General features: G+C 42.3%; 1 protein-coding gene across 1 annotated transcript in view; it reads left to right on the top strand.

Moving 5' to 3' along the window:
- The window catches only part of NID1 (nidogen 1), a gene marked incomplete at both ends in the record, with an annotated part of 99,028 nt that overhangs the window by 56,870 nt on the left and 26,669 nt on the right, over positions 1-15,489 (top strand). The window lies entirely within an intron of this gene.

Consider the following 15,489-nt stretch of genomic DNA (forward strand, 5'->3'; position numbering starts at 1 on the left):
AAATTAACCATCACAGATTCCTAAGAGTCATGGGGAATGGTGCTGGGGTGGGGTGGGGGAGGTGAAGGGCCACCAGTTGTGGGAAGAGGCAGGCTGAGGACTCCGCAGAATTGGGCATACCACCTATTACACCTGGACTGTGCAACTTCTAAAGTTGAGACTTTTGTGGTATCTCATTAGATCATGAGGATAATGATAGTCCTAGTTCAGTACCTGGAATGATCCTGGAACTTAGGAGGCACTCAACAAATGCTGTTGAATGAATACGTATAATTAGCTGCCATTTGCCTGAAGCCTACTGTGTGCTGGGTGCTTTACCTACACTATTTCATGTAATGTTCATAATCATCTCTTTAAAGTAAGTACTCTTACTATTTCTATTTACATAGAGGATGCTAAAACGCAGAGGTAAAAGCACAATCAAGGTCCCAGGGGTAGTAAGTACTAGAACTAAGTCTCAAACCCAGGTCTGCCCGATGGACTCCAACCTGGATTCAGTTCCCGAAACCACATGGTATCCTGTCATGAGATTAAGGATGTATCTGATGCCTCCGACTGCGGTTAGCCAGATGAGTTGTTACTTATTTTAATTGCTGCTGCTGTTGTTGGCCAAATATATTTATGCCACTGTCAATGTTTCAATAAGAGATACAGGGAAATTTCCATTTCATCACTTTTTCGAGCAATTACAAGCTATTTCAATGTCTGCCTCCCTTCACTAGCCTTCAGTGCCTTGAGCATAGCGTGCCTGTGCACTTTATTTTCAAGTCCCCAGTATCCTGTGGAGTACGTGGCCTATGTTGGGGCTCATAGCTCTTTATAGTTGTTGAGGAAATAAATGAATGCACCTCTCCTACTGGCAGTGTATAATAGTATTGATAATTATTTATTCGCACTCTCAACAGGACTGGGTGTGACCAGTTTTTAGGATAATTGACCATCTAAAAGGAGAAGAATATCAGATTAAAGTTTAAATTTCGATATACAATACTACATATTGCTGGTCTAAATTGTTTTCTTCTGCTTAGGACAGGACTCAACAAACTATGACTTGCAGGTCAAATCTGGTCCACTGCCTGTTTTTGTAAATAAAGTTTTATTGGAGCACTCATACTCTAGTTTATGAATAGCCTATGGCTGCTTTCATTCTGCAAAGACAGGTCAGTAGTTGTGGTAGAGACTGTAAAGCCTGAAATATTTACTACCTGGCCCTTGACAGAAGAAGTTTGCTGATCCCCAGCCTAGATGAACCCAGGGAGGATCAACCTTCTGTTCCTGATATTATGGGTAAAAGACACGGCTCTCCCCACAGATTCTGATAGGCAGGTTACATAGAGAAAAGTTCATGATCATTTGAGTTAAGATATTCCAGCAGCTATTAAAAATGACTAAGACATTATCTCCTTAGGCTTCCTTCACATCTGCAGTTCAAAAGGAAGCAGATGTTTCATTTTTTATTTTTGTTCTTTTAACCCAACTCCTGGCCCCGTTTTCGAGGCTCTATTGACTAAACAGAAACAAATCCAGACCTATAGTCTGGGATACAAAAATGGGACAAGGATAAAACCAATCAGAGTTCTTTGCTAGGATTATTTAGGTATTTAATCCTGTTTTCTTAAGAAATTCAACATCTATTTATATGCTCGAGAGAGAATGTACACTAGAAATATATGTGTCCATCAAGTATTGTTCATAACAGAAAAAAAAATCTAAGTGACTACCAACAGGAGGAATGGACAAATGAGTTTGGGTACAATTTATACCATGAAATAATATACAGGAGTTAAAATGAGTGAACTAGAGGGAATTGCCTAGCAGTCCATGGTTAGGACTCCGCACTTTCGCTGCCAAGGGCCCTGGTTGAATCCCTGGTTGGGGAGCTAAGATTATGCGAGCCGCGAAGTGCAGCAAATAAATGAATGAATGAACACATTAAATAATAAATAAGTAAATAAATAAATCTGAGTGAACTAGAGTTAATGGATAAATCTCCACATCATGTTGGGCAAAAAAAAGTCATAAAAGACTCTCACTTTCTGAGATGGCTCACACTCTATGGAGTGTGTCTCTCTCTCAATAAATTTACTTCTTACGTATTAAAAAAAATAGTCATAAAAGAATATACACAGTATGATCCCATTTATATGAAATATAAGCCTGTATGAAAAGAAACCTGCATATGTATAAATATACAATAAAACTATAAAATGCATGCATGGGAATGAGAAACAAAAACTTCAGGATAAAGGTTACTTCTATGGTGGGAGAGGGAATTGGGGTTGGGAAGGGCTGCACAAGGGCTGCATTTTTATTTCTAATGTTTTTTGTTTTCCCAGCTGGAATATGAACAATGAGGTTTTCAGCATATTTTTCTAAATTTTGTGTGACTAAATAGTTAATGAAATATTAATGAAAAATTAAGTATAGTCTTATCTGGACTCCTATTACCAAGCATAATGAAGTGTAGGGATTAGACATTGAGCAGTTTTGGGTACCTACTCTATACAGAGGGGCTAGTTTAAAAAAATAAAAAACTAAACTAGCTTTAGGGGTGAGTCAGTTAAGGTTATGGCTACTGCAGTATCAGCCAATGATAAGCAAAACAAAAAAAATGATGATTTGTTCCCCACTGTCCTTCTGCACTCTTTGCCCAAAATGCATGTGTGGATTGTGAAATCAGCTCAGTGGGGCACTATTACCATTTTCTTTTAAATGGAATGGAACGAAAAAGAAAACAATCATCAAGAAAATAGAGTATGCCGAGTATATGCAGTAGGAATAAGTATTGTTTCATGAAATAATAGTTGTGGACGCTTGTCTAGTGCATGGCTGAGTGTGTGCATGTTTGTGTGTATGTGTAAGCATGCGTGTGGGTCCTGAAATGCAGAGTGGAAAGCATTTTTATGGGTTGTGGTCAGGAAGTTTGAAAGCTGTCATGTTAGTTATCTATTTCTGTGTAACAAATTATCCCCCAAAGTTAGCAGCTTAAAGCAGTAAATGTATATTATCTCACAGTTTCTGTGGGACAGGGATTCAGGAGCTTAGCTGGGTGGTCTGGGTTCAAGGTCTCTCAAGGGGTTGTTGTCAAGACCTTAGCCGGGCTACCATCTTCTCTGAGATTCATCTGGGGCTGAAGGATCCCTATGGTGGTTGGCAGGCCTTATGGGCTGTTGGACAGAGGACCTCAGTTCCTCATAGCATGCGTCTCCCCACGGAGCTGCCTAAGTGTGTTCAAGACCTGGCAGCTGGCTCCCTCCAGAGCAAGCAAGGAAGGGGAGTGTGCCCAAGATGGAAGCCACAGTCTTTTTCAAAAAAATTTTTTTTAAGATTTTTTTCTTTTTTTTTTTTTGCATTTTTAAATTGAAGTATAGTTAATTTACAATGTTGTGTTAGTTTCAAGTGTAGAGCAAAGTGATTCAGTTATATATATGTCTATGTATATATATATTCTTTTTCAGATTCTTTCCTATTATAGGTTATTACAAGTTACTGAATATAGTTCCCTGTGCTATACAGTAGGTCCTTATTGTTTCCCTATTTTATATATAGTGCTGTGTATCTGTTAATCCCAAACTCCTAATTTATCCCTCCCCCACCCCTTTCCCCTGTAGTAACCATAAATTTGTTTTCTATGTCTGTGAGTCTGTTTTGTAAATAAGTTCATTTGTATCATTTTTTTTTTAGATTCCACATATAAGTGATATATGTTTGTCTTTCTCTGACTTATTTCACTTAGTATGATAATCTCTAGGTCCATCCATGTTGCCACACATGGCATGATTTCATTCTTTTTTTATGGAAGCCACAGTCTTTTGTAACCTAACCTTGGAAATGACAATGCTGTCACTTCTGCTGATACTATCAGTCACAGGCCAACCCTCCTACAGTGTGAAAGGGAACTACGTAAGTGTGGGAATATGAGGAGGTGACAGGTCTGGGGGACTGGAACTGGGTAGAGGTTTGGAATATAGGAGAGCTTATTAGAGGATGAAAGAGGAGTATGAAGAATCCTGGGCTAGAGAAGTAAAGCCCGAATTTTTAAGGACAAGTACCAAACCTGGGGATGCTTGATCACTTTTCTTTACGCTTGGCACCAGGCACGCTTACCAGCTTACTGCTTCCAGATCCACAGCCATCTATAGACAGAAAGATAATTAATGAGTTCAGAAAGTAGGGCTGCATGGGAAGAGGAAAACATTTAGGATAATACAGTGTAAAGGGAGGAAAACTGAGGAACAATTTAACATGTACTTTTTGTTTGCTGTGTGTCTGTTGTTTGTGTTACAGTTTGCACTTTGTTTCAAACAAACCGGCTGTTAGAAAATTTGAATTTCCCATTGAGAGCTGGAAAGGGCTCCAGAAATTCTGTAATTCATCTCCTTTATTTTGTAAATGAGGAACATGAGGCCCGAATAATTTCTTAGTTTACAAAAAGGTTTCTTGAGCTCTTTATAGAAAAGAATTTGCTAAAGCAACTTTTCTCAAAATTGAGTAAGACCCTTTTCGAAAGAAAAACATTTTTAAGATCTCCAGGGTTGGCTTAGATTATTATGGAGAAATCCAGGTATCAACTTCCTTTATAACTATAAAAGCAAAACACATTTACAAATTAAATACCAACCAAATGTCAAATCATAAATTTCCAATCAATATTAATTTAATGTGCCAGATTATCGCTTGCCTGAGATGAAATTGCCATTTCTGTGGTAGCCTCCCCCATCCTGGATGGTTATTATTTCCATCTCTACTGGATAATTCCAGTCAGCCTGCAGAGAAGCCATTTCTCATCTAAAAGACACAAATGAGGACTTCCCTTGAGCCTCCACCCCTCCCCAACTGCCGTCCCATTCCTTCTCCCTTTTATAGTGTTTAATTCCTCATGAGGGTTGTCTGGAGTTCTACTTCCACTTCCTCTTCTCCCATTTTCTCTTTTTTCTACCGTTTTATTGTAAGATAGAACATAGATACAGAAAGTCATATAGAACAGATGGATAGCTCAAGGATGGATAGCTAAGGTGAACCCCCATGTGACTACCACTCAGGTCAAGAAGTAGAACTTTACCAGCAGCCCCAGAAGCTGCTGCAGGTGCTCTGTTCCAGCCATTGCCTTCTCCTTCTCTCCAAAAGTAACCACCAACATCACCTTCAGAGAAATCACTTCCTTGCATTTCTTGTTTCATCATACATGTACATTCCTAGACACTATAGAGTTAGAGTTGCTCGTTTTTCTATCTCTAGTTCCCTCTGCCATCCCTTTCTTGTCCTTGAAGTTTATCTATTGAAGAACCCAAGACTTTTGAGCTGTAGTTTCCCACAGTCTGGGGCAGTTCAACACGCTCCTCTGTTCTCCATATCGTCTGCAAACTGGCAGCTGAGTCCAGAGGCTTGATCAGACTTGGGTTCAGTCCTTTTGGCAAGACAAGTGGTGGTCTTACCTTACATCAGAAGCTCATAATGTCTGCTTGTCTCACTCCAGGTGATGTTAGGAGCCATTAATGATTAAGTCCTAGATCCATTAATTTCCAGGGAGTGGCAAATGGTGAGACGTTAATTCTATCGTTTCTTTCTCCTTTATTAGATGGAATTGATGCTCATTGCTTAGGTCCATTAATGTTTAGTGGGTAACAAAATGGCAATAGTCTAATTCTATCATCATGGTGGGTTTTTTTTTAAATTTATTAGTTGGAATACTTATAAAGAAATGCTTCCCCTCACCTACTCTTTGGATGCCCAGTGGTACATTTCATAAAGAAAAGGCAGGATAAATGCTTGGATCTTTCCCTTTTTTTTTCTTACTGGTTGACAAGATAACAGATTGATTCCTTATTAGCCAATGAAGTTTGCTAATTAATTGTTAGTTTTTTAATAGCATTATAGACTCATGGGTATCAATTGGTTGTAATCATTATTCTCATTGTGGTTCAGAGTCCCATCTTTGGCCCATGGGAACGTCTTCAATTTGGCCTCTGGTCCTTTTGACATGAGCCTAGTATAGTCAACCCTCCGTATCCATGGGGGTCTGGTTCCAGACCCCCAGAGGATAGTAAAATCCACAGGCGCTCAAATCTCTTGTATAAAATTGAAATGGTGTAGTATTTTCATATAACCTATCCACATCCTCCCTGATACTTTAAATCATCTCTAGATTACTTACAATACCTGATACAATGTAAATGGTATGTAAATAATTATAAATACAATGTAAATGCTATGTAAAAAATTGTAAAAATAATGAAAATGCTATGTAAATTGTGTGGCAAATTCAAATTTTGCTTTTTGGAACTTTCTGGGATTTTTTTTCTAATATATTTGATCTGTAGTTGGTTGAATCGAGGATGCAGGGGTGCAGGACCTTGCAGATACAGGATGCAGGACCTTGCAGATACAGAGGGTCCACTGTGGTCTTTAATATCTTCCTTGCTCTCTGAACTAGAACCAGCCTTTTTTCCATGAAGCTCTTCTTTTAGTGGGAAATAGCATTGCAGGACCACAATCTAAGTAGTAGAAATGTTTAGACAGAGCTAGGAATTCATGAGTCTGTGTTGATAGTTCCAATTCAGATACATGACCACAGGGTTTTTCCTTTACCCCGTCTAGATTATATCCATATCTCCTTTCTTCCACATTGAGAATCCTGGTTCTCAAGGGTACAGTGGATGTAAGAATTAGAATAGACCATAAGTCCGTATTTACTTTATTTCACATTACACACATAACAGGCTGAGAATTCAAATACTGCTTACCACCAATACAATTTCTTAGAACAATTAAAATTTTTTGCACGTGCCCTCCTATTTTTGTAGTTATATCTACATTGCCTGGGCATGTACGTATAACCAACACCTACTATATTCTCTCACTTTGTTTGTTTGTTTTTGTTTTTTGGCTGCGCTCTGCAGCACGTGGGATCTTAGTTAACCGACCAGGGATCAAACCCACACCCCCTGCAGTGGAAGCATGGAGTCTTAACCACTGGACCGACAGGGAAGTCCCTGTGTTCTCTCACTTCGAACCCTCATTTGGTCTTAGTTCAGCAAGTCACTATTTATTGCTTGTTACCAGTCCTTATGTCAATGCCTCTCTAGTTATTTGGTTGTCAGAAACTTGTTCTCTAGTAAATTTCTCAGGAAGGGCTCATGAAAACAGTATTCCTTGGTTCATTTTCTTTCCTTGACTATCTCAAATATTCCTCTGACGTAAAGCATGGCTGTCCAAAGGGCAAATGATAATCGGAAGATAATTTTCCCCTTTTTACCTGGATGCCCAAAGGATTTTTTTCTTTCTCTTCCATAGTTCCCTTCAAAAGTTCAACAGTTTTACTAGAATACGGCTTGGTGTTGGTTTTTCTGGGTCTTAGTTACATGGTGTGCTTTTTCAATTTGTCATTTCACATCTTTTAATTTCAGGAAAGCTTTCTGGAATTTTAGTTTTAGTATTTGTTCTCTTTCCTTGCTTTGGATTATTTTTTAGGGATTTCTGTTTTGCATATTGAATCTTCTTTGCCTATCTCCAGTATTTGTCCGAATCTCCTAAATTTGTTTGATATCCTTTCTTTTTTTCTTTAAACATTTTCCTCACTTCCACCTTCTGTTTCACTTAAGGCATACTCTGTTATGTTTATTCACTTTGTGTTCCATCTAGTTGAGTCTTCATTTCTGAAATGATTCTTTTTTAAAAGTTTCTACTTCTTTCCTGAATCCTGTTGCCTCATTTTTGAGTTTTTCAAATGCTGATTCATTTTGTTCTTTCCTGTCTTTTATCATTTTCCACTGTCTTTTCGCTTAAGTTGAAATATTGGGTTGGCCAAAGGTTCGTTTGGGTTTTTTCATAATATCTTACAGAAAAACACTAACGAACTTTTTGGCCAACCCAATAGACGATTACAGTTTTGATCCGTTAGCACATCTTTTTGGCAAACTTTCACTATCTGTAGGGTTGTTGTACTCCTGACTATCCTTTTATATCCTTTTTCCTTATAGTAACTTTGTGTTGGATTTGCCTTCCATACTTTTCTGTTGTTCATTCTTATGAGTTTTAGTTTTCCTGAACTTTCTGAAAGAAGCTCGGTGCAGATAGCTTTTTCTAGCGACACAGAGCTTCCTCTTCTGCTCTTTTGGTGAAGTGTTTAAAAATATTTCAGCTTACATTACAGTTTCCTGGCTCTGCTCCCCTCCCCCGCTGGACCTTCTCTTTCCTTGTATGTGTCATCTTCATCCTCCTTAGTTTTGATTTCATTCCCAGCACTTTCTCCCCAGTAGGGGCTAGATCTTCCAGCTGCTGTTGGCTTTACATTCCACCTTGGAGTAGAAAAATCCCTTCAAAGTTTCAGCTGCCATTTGCAAATTGGCCCGCTTTCCAGCTGAGTACCTGTTAGCTCTTTGGGTTCTCCTTTTCCCAGAACTGTTAGATGCCCTGCCGCTTCCCTCTCCTTTCTCTACACAGACACTGACACCAGGGGGGCTTTGTGACCCCTGCTTGTGTTTGGGGGTTCATAGAACAACCTGGTCACCTTGTTTCATTGTAAATGTTGACCATGGCTTTTGTAGCTATTCTGTCTGTAATTAGATTCTAAAACTAGGTTGTTACCCTCTTCCCAGAGCCTTCCATTCCCTCTTGAACTACTGAAGCCAAATCCAGCCTCTGTACCCCTATACCCAATTATATCTCGGAGACAGAGTTTTGGGTGAAGTAGAAAAGAAGAGCTTTATTGCTTTGTCAGGCAAAGGGGGACACAGCGGGCTAATGCCCTCAAAGCTGTGTGTCCCGACCTGGAGGGAGTAGTGAGGAGTTTTATAGCAATGGTTCAAAGAGGGCGTGGTCAGCTCGTGGACCTTCTTCTGATTGGTTGGTGGTGAGGTAAGCAGGAGTCTGCATCATCAACCTTCTGGTTCCAACCAGTCTGGGGTCTACGTGCTTGTGGGCAGCAAACAGTTAACTTCTTCCACCTGGTGAGGGTTTCAGTGTCTGCAAAACAGCTCAAAGATACTGTTATGTGTATCCGTTGAGGGGGGAACCAGGACCCTGCCCCAAGGCTGTGCTATTGTTTCTTGACTGCTCCTCCCTTGTCTCTGCATCCCCTCCCTTCCCTGATTAGCAACGGTCTGAACCTACCCCTTGGAACTCAGGGAAGGTCTTGGAGCCTGAATGAAGGCTATTTCCTGTAATTAAGAAATGGGGGGACACAGGAAGGCTTTTGTGCCCAGGAGCCCCACAGGATCCTGCTGGGTTTCACTACTGCAGTCAGCTTTGCCCTACCGTCCCCCAATCCCCCTCCCCACCCTGGAACTGCTCCTGTAAAAGTCAGCAATGACCTTCACTTTGTCAGATCTTAGCCCTGCCCCCGTTTCTTAGTAGCACTTGGTACAGTTGACCTCACCTTCCCACCTAAAACACTTTCTTCTTTTGGTGTCCAGGATACCACACCTCTTAGTTTTCTCCATCATTGGCTGGTATGTGTCATTGGGGGTATGATTAACCTCATTGAATGGAAATGGATGCGGGTTTAGAGAGGCTACCTAACTTGCCCAAGACACCTGGCTAACTAGCCAAGATCAATTGCTAAATATTTCTTAAGCATCTGTGATGTGCCTATCACTGTACTCGGCACATAAACAGTAATGTCTGCGCTTGGGAGGAGCTCACACTGTCCCTGGGCAGGAAAAGAGAGCACTTGAAACTATAGCGAGTCTGTAAGTGGTAACTAGTGGCTGGGAGAGGAGATCTAGGTGGGCTAGGGAAGTGAGGGAAAGCGTGAGAAGTCGGATTTGGCCTTGGAAGATGGGGAGGATTTGGCCTTGGAAGATGGGGAGGATTTGAACAGGAGATGGGGAGGAATAGTGGGGATGAGATACGGTTAAGCAGCTCAGGTGAGGTCAGGGCGTAGAGGATCCCAAAAACCAGGCCCCCAGAGGCTGGAGAACTCCTATGGTCTTGAGGCCCGTGGTCCCCCTCTGGCCACCACCTCCCTGCCTTGTAGCCTCACACAGCCTCATTTCCAATTCAGCTTCTCCATCCCTTCTTCTTCTCGAAGTCCTCTCACCGTAACCCCAAGAAGCATCATGTCACCACCCTCACCAATATCCTGAATTTCTTGGCTTCTTTATCCTCCTCCATGCACGGCCTGAAAACCTCCAGCCTGAGGTGAGCCCTACACCCAGGCCACTGGGTTCAACCATGCAGAGTATTAGGGGTGTATTAGGAACACCGCAGATTGATTGCCCTCAGTGTCAGGTGACCCCTTGACCGAGGTGGTCCTCCTCTCGGCTCCCAAGCAGCCTGTTCGACCACTACCAGCCACTTCTCACAATGTGTTACCCTGGTGGGGTCCTGTGAACTCCCAGGGCCCTCGTATCTAGAGACGATTCCCACATCCTGCAGGGCACCTGGCTAGCAGAGGTTTCAGTAAATGCTTATAACAAATATGTAAATGATTCAAGGGTCCATGGGGTTCCTGATCTGAGAGATGCACCAATTTAAAAAGCCCACACTAGGGAATTCCCTGGCAGTCCAGTTGTTCTGACTCTGCGCTTCCACTGCAGGGGATCCGGGTTCGATCCCTGGTCGGGGAACTAAGATCCTGTAAGCCGCACAATGGGCCCCCCCTCAAAAAAGGCCCACACTAATGGGGTGTCAGGAGAGGAAGGATGCAGGGGGTGGGCCGAGGAGACGGGAGTAAAACCCAAAGACACAGTTTCACACGATGAGACGGCACATGGGCTAGAGGTGCATTTTCTCTTCCTGATGCTTTATGACCTTTCTGCTTTCCCCTCCCCTTTTGCCCTTTGCCAATTGCTAGTTTATTTCCCCCTTTCTGGGCATTCTCCTTCCTCACCAGTCCCGTAAGAATTGGGGGCACATGTTGGGAAGGGACCTGAAGAGAGTTCATAAGTAGAGAGATTTTTACCACCATCATCATCATCGGTGGTGGAGACTGTGGTGGTGTCCTTCGTAAACCTCACATCAGATGGCTATTGTTCTTTTACTTGTAAATTCCCATTCTTGGAAATTTGGCAATCTTGGACTAACAAGGGTCCATTTGGCAGTTAATGAGATGAGGCTAGGAGCCAAAACTCTCAAACCCAGCAGAGACCAGGCATGGTTTCACCACACCCATGTTAGCTCATCCCAAGATGCGTGTGTGTGGCAGTGCCACCGGGAGCAGGTGGCCCCTTACGGAGGGGGGTGGACTGTGTAGGAAGAGGTTGAATAAATGGAACCCCCCAACAAGTTCCTCTGTCCCACTGAGTATATCAGAGGCTTCAAGAGTTATTTATTTGAATTAACACCTAGGAAGTAGTTTAATCAGGCAAGGGAATGGGATGCAAATCAAGAGACAAAAACGTGTGCTTTTTTTCTTCTCCATCTATTTCCTTTTCCTCTCCTTCTCTTTGTCCCCAATTTGAGAAGAGTCACCCCAGACTCCTTGCTGTTCCCTGGATAAGTATCAGGTCTCGAATGCTTCCTCCCCACCGAGCAGATTAAACTAGGTGAGCAAAGAGAATCTTGCCTCAGTTATTTTATCAACCAGAAGCAAGGCCGACGTGTCTTTATTATCCCTTCCCCACCCCACCCACAGTGGGACATTCCCTGTGGGAGCCTGGAGCCTTGAGCAGGAGGCACCCACAGGGGCTGCTGTGGGCCAGGCTGAGAAGCCATCCCAGGGAACACAGTGATATCACAGCTTTCCATAAACACACTTGGGGAATTCCCTGGCGGGCCAGCGGTTAGGACTCTGTGCTTTCACTGCCAAGAGTGCAGGTTCAATCCCTGGTCGGGGAACTGAGATCCCACAAGCCACGCAGCACGGCCAAAAAGCAAAAAAACAAAAAAAACACACACTTGAAATTCTGTTTCCTGAGTCACAACTGAGGTCTCCTCCACCTTAATATAAGTTCAAGATACAGCACTTAAGATACAGTTGAGATACAGCTCCACTGGAAATTCTAGATCCCTTGAGATTTTGTGTATTGGCTAACCCAAAACTGTCAGCCATGTACAAGGGAGGTACCCCTTCCTCCCTTAAAAGTTTGATTTGGTTGACAGTACACAGAATACCAAGCCTGTTTTCTAGTTGGAAAGGCGGCACCATATACATATGTTGATGGAAGGGAAACAAGTCTGTGGGCCACAGACAATTTTGAGGAGTGTGTTAAGCTAACTTGTGTGTGTCACCGTTGACATAACACATTCAATGTGCGGGGGGTGTCTTAGGCACTGGGCATGTGGGTGCAGAGGGCCCGGGGCTGGGCTAGGAATCCAGAGACCTGGGTTCTAGCTTGAGCTGAGCCACTCGCTAGTGCTGTGGCCTGGGGAAGCCAATCTGAGCTTCCGTTCTCTCATTTGACGTAAAAACCGTAGTTGCCTGTTGCATAGGATTATAGTGAGAATTAAGTGAACCATGTGTGAGCAGAGACAGCTTGTACAGAAACTAAAGCCCTGTACAAATGTAAGATACTGAGGAAGTAAACAAGCCCTACATCCAAGAGTGAAGAAAACCAACATTTTTTTTTTTCTTTTTTTGCGGTACGCGGGTCTCTCACTGTTGTGGCCTCTCCCGTTGCGGAGCACAGGCTCCGGACGCGCAGGCTCAGTGGCCATGGCTCACGGGCCCAGCCGCTCCACGGCATGTGGGATCTTCCCGGACCGGGGCACGAACCCATGTCCCCCGCATCGGCAGACGGACTCTCAACCACTGCGCCACCAGGGAAGCCCAAACCAACATTTTTATCATCGGCCAGATGGCCTATTTGTATCTTTGTTTGGCTCTTCCTACATCAAATACGTTTTGTTGTTGTTGTTTTTGTTTTGTTTTTTTTTTTTTAATTTATTAATTTATTTATTTATTTATTTTTATTTTTATTTTTTTTTTTTTGCGGTACGCGGGCCTCTCACTGCTGTGGCCTCTCCCGTTGCGGAGCACAGGCTCCGGACGCGCAGGCTCAGCGGCCATGGCTCACGGGCCCAGCCGCTCCGCGGCATGTGGGATCTCCCCGGACCGGGGCACGAACCCGTGTCCCCTGCATCGGCAGGCGGACTCTCAACCACTGCGCCACCAGGGAAGCCCCTATTTATTTATTTTTATTTTTTATTTATTTATTTTTTTTTTATTAGTTTCTGCTTTATAACAAAGTGAATCAGTCATACATATACATCTGTTCCCACATCCCCTCCCTCATGCATCTCCCTCCCTCCCACCCTCCCCATCCCACCCCTCCAGGCGGTCACAAAGCACCGAGCTGATCTCCCTGTGCTCTGCGGCTGCTTCCCACTATCTATCTACCTTACGTTTGGTAGTGTATATATGTCCATGCCTCTCTTTCCCTTTGTCACAGCTTACCCTTCCCCTTCCCCATATCCTCAAGTCCATTCTCAAGTAGGTCTGTGTCTTTATTCCCGTTTTACCCCTAGGTTCTTCATGACATTTTTTTTTTTTAAATTCCATATATATGTGTTAGCATACGGTATTTGTCTTTCTCTTTCTGACTTACTTCACTCTGTATGACAGACTCTAGGTCTATCCACCTCATTACAAATAGCTCAGTTTCGTTTCTTTTTATGGCTGAGTAATATTCCATTGTATATATGTGCCACATCTTCTTTATCCATTCATCCGATGATGCACACTTAGGTTGTTTCCAGCTCCGGGCTATTGTGAATAGAGCTGCAATGAACATTTTGGTACATGTCTCTTTTTGAATTATGGTTGTCTCAGGGTATATGCCTAGTAGTGGGATTGCTGGGTCATATGGTAGTTCTATTTTTAGTTTTTTAAGGAACCTCCATACTGTTCTCCATAGTGGCTGTACCAATTCACATTCCCACCAGCAGTGCAAGAGTGTTCCCTTTTCTCCACACCCTCTCCAGCATTTATTGTTTCTAGATTTCTTTTTTTTTTTTTTTTTTTTTTTTTTTTTTTTTTTTTTTTTTTTTTGCGGTACGCGGGCCTCTCGCTGTTGTGGCCTCTCCCGTTGCGGAGCACAGGCTCCGGATGTGCAGGCTCAGCGGCCATGGCTCACGGGCCCAGCCACTCCACGGCATGTGGGATCTTCCCGGACCGGGGCACGAACCCGTGTCCCCTGCATCGGCAGGCGGACTCTCAACCACTGTGCCACCAGGGAAGCCCTAGATTTCTTGATGATGGCCATTCTGACTGGTGTGAGATGATATCTCATTGTAGTTTTGATTTGCATTTCTCTAATGATTAATGATGTTGAGCATTCTTTCATGTGTTTGTTGGCAGTCTGTATATCTTCTTTGGAGAAATGCCTATTTAAGTCTTCTGCCCATTTTTGGATTGGGTTGTTTGTTTTTTTGCTATTGAGCTGCATGAGCTGTTTATAAATTTTGGAGATTAATCCTTTGTCAGTTGCTTCATTTGCAAATATTTTCTCCCATTCTGAGGGTTGTCTTTTGGTCTTGTTTATGGTTTCCTTTGCTGTGCAAAAGCTTTGAAGTTTCATTAGGTCCCATTTGTTTATCTTTGTTTTTATTTCCATTTCTCTAGGAGGTGGGTCCAAAAGGATCTTGCTGTGATTTATGTCATAGAGTGTTCTACCTATGTTTTCCTCTAAGAGTTTGATAGTTTCTGGCCTTACATTTAGGTCTTTAATCCATTTTGAGCTTATTTTTGTGTATGGTGTTAGGGAATGATCTAATCTCATACTTTTACATGTCCCTGTCCAGTTTTCCCAGCACCACTTATTGAAGAGGCTGTCCTTTCTCCACTGTACATTCCTGCCTCCTTTATCAAAGATAAGTTGGCCATATGTGCGTGGGTTTATCTCTGGGCTTTCTATCCTGATCCACTGATCTATCTTTCTGTTTTTATGCCAGTACCACACTGTCTTAATTACTGTAGCTTTGTAGTATAGTCTGAAGTCAGGCAGCCTGATTCCTCCAGCTCCGTTTTTCGTTCTCAAGATTGCTTTGGCTATTCGGGGTCTTTTGTTTTTCCAAACAAATTTTGAAATTTTTTGTTCTACTTCTGTGAAAAATGCCAGTGGTAGTTTGATAGGGATTGCATTGAATCTGTAGATTGCTTTGGGTAGTAGAGTCATTTTCACAATATTGATTCTTCCAATCCAGGAGCATGGTATATCTCTCCATCTATTTATATCATCTTTAATTTCTTTCATCAGTGTCTTATAATTTTCTGCATACAGGTCTTTTGTCTCCCTAGGTAGGTTTATTCCTAGATATTTTATTCTTTTTGTTGCAATGGTAAATGGGAGTGTTTTCTTGATTTCATTTTCAGATTTTTCATCATTAGTGTACAGGAATGCCAGAGATTTCTGTGCATTAATTTTGTATCCTGCTACTTTACCAAATTCATTGATTAGCTCTAGTAGTTTTTCGGTAGCATCTTTAGGATTCTCTACGTATAGTATCATGTCATCTGCAAACAGTGACAGCTTTACTTCTTCTTTTCCAATTTGGATTCCTTTTATTTCCTTTTCTTCTCTGATTGCTGTGGCTAAAACTTCCAAAACT

Source organism: Hyperoodon ampullatus, assembly GCF_949752795.1.
Source record: "Hyperoodon ampullatus genome assembly, chromosome: 1".
In the NCBI taxonomy this organism is placed as follows: Eukaryota; Metazoa; Chordata; class Mammalia; order Artiodactyla; family Ziphiidae; genus Hyperoodon; species Hyperoodon ampullatus.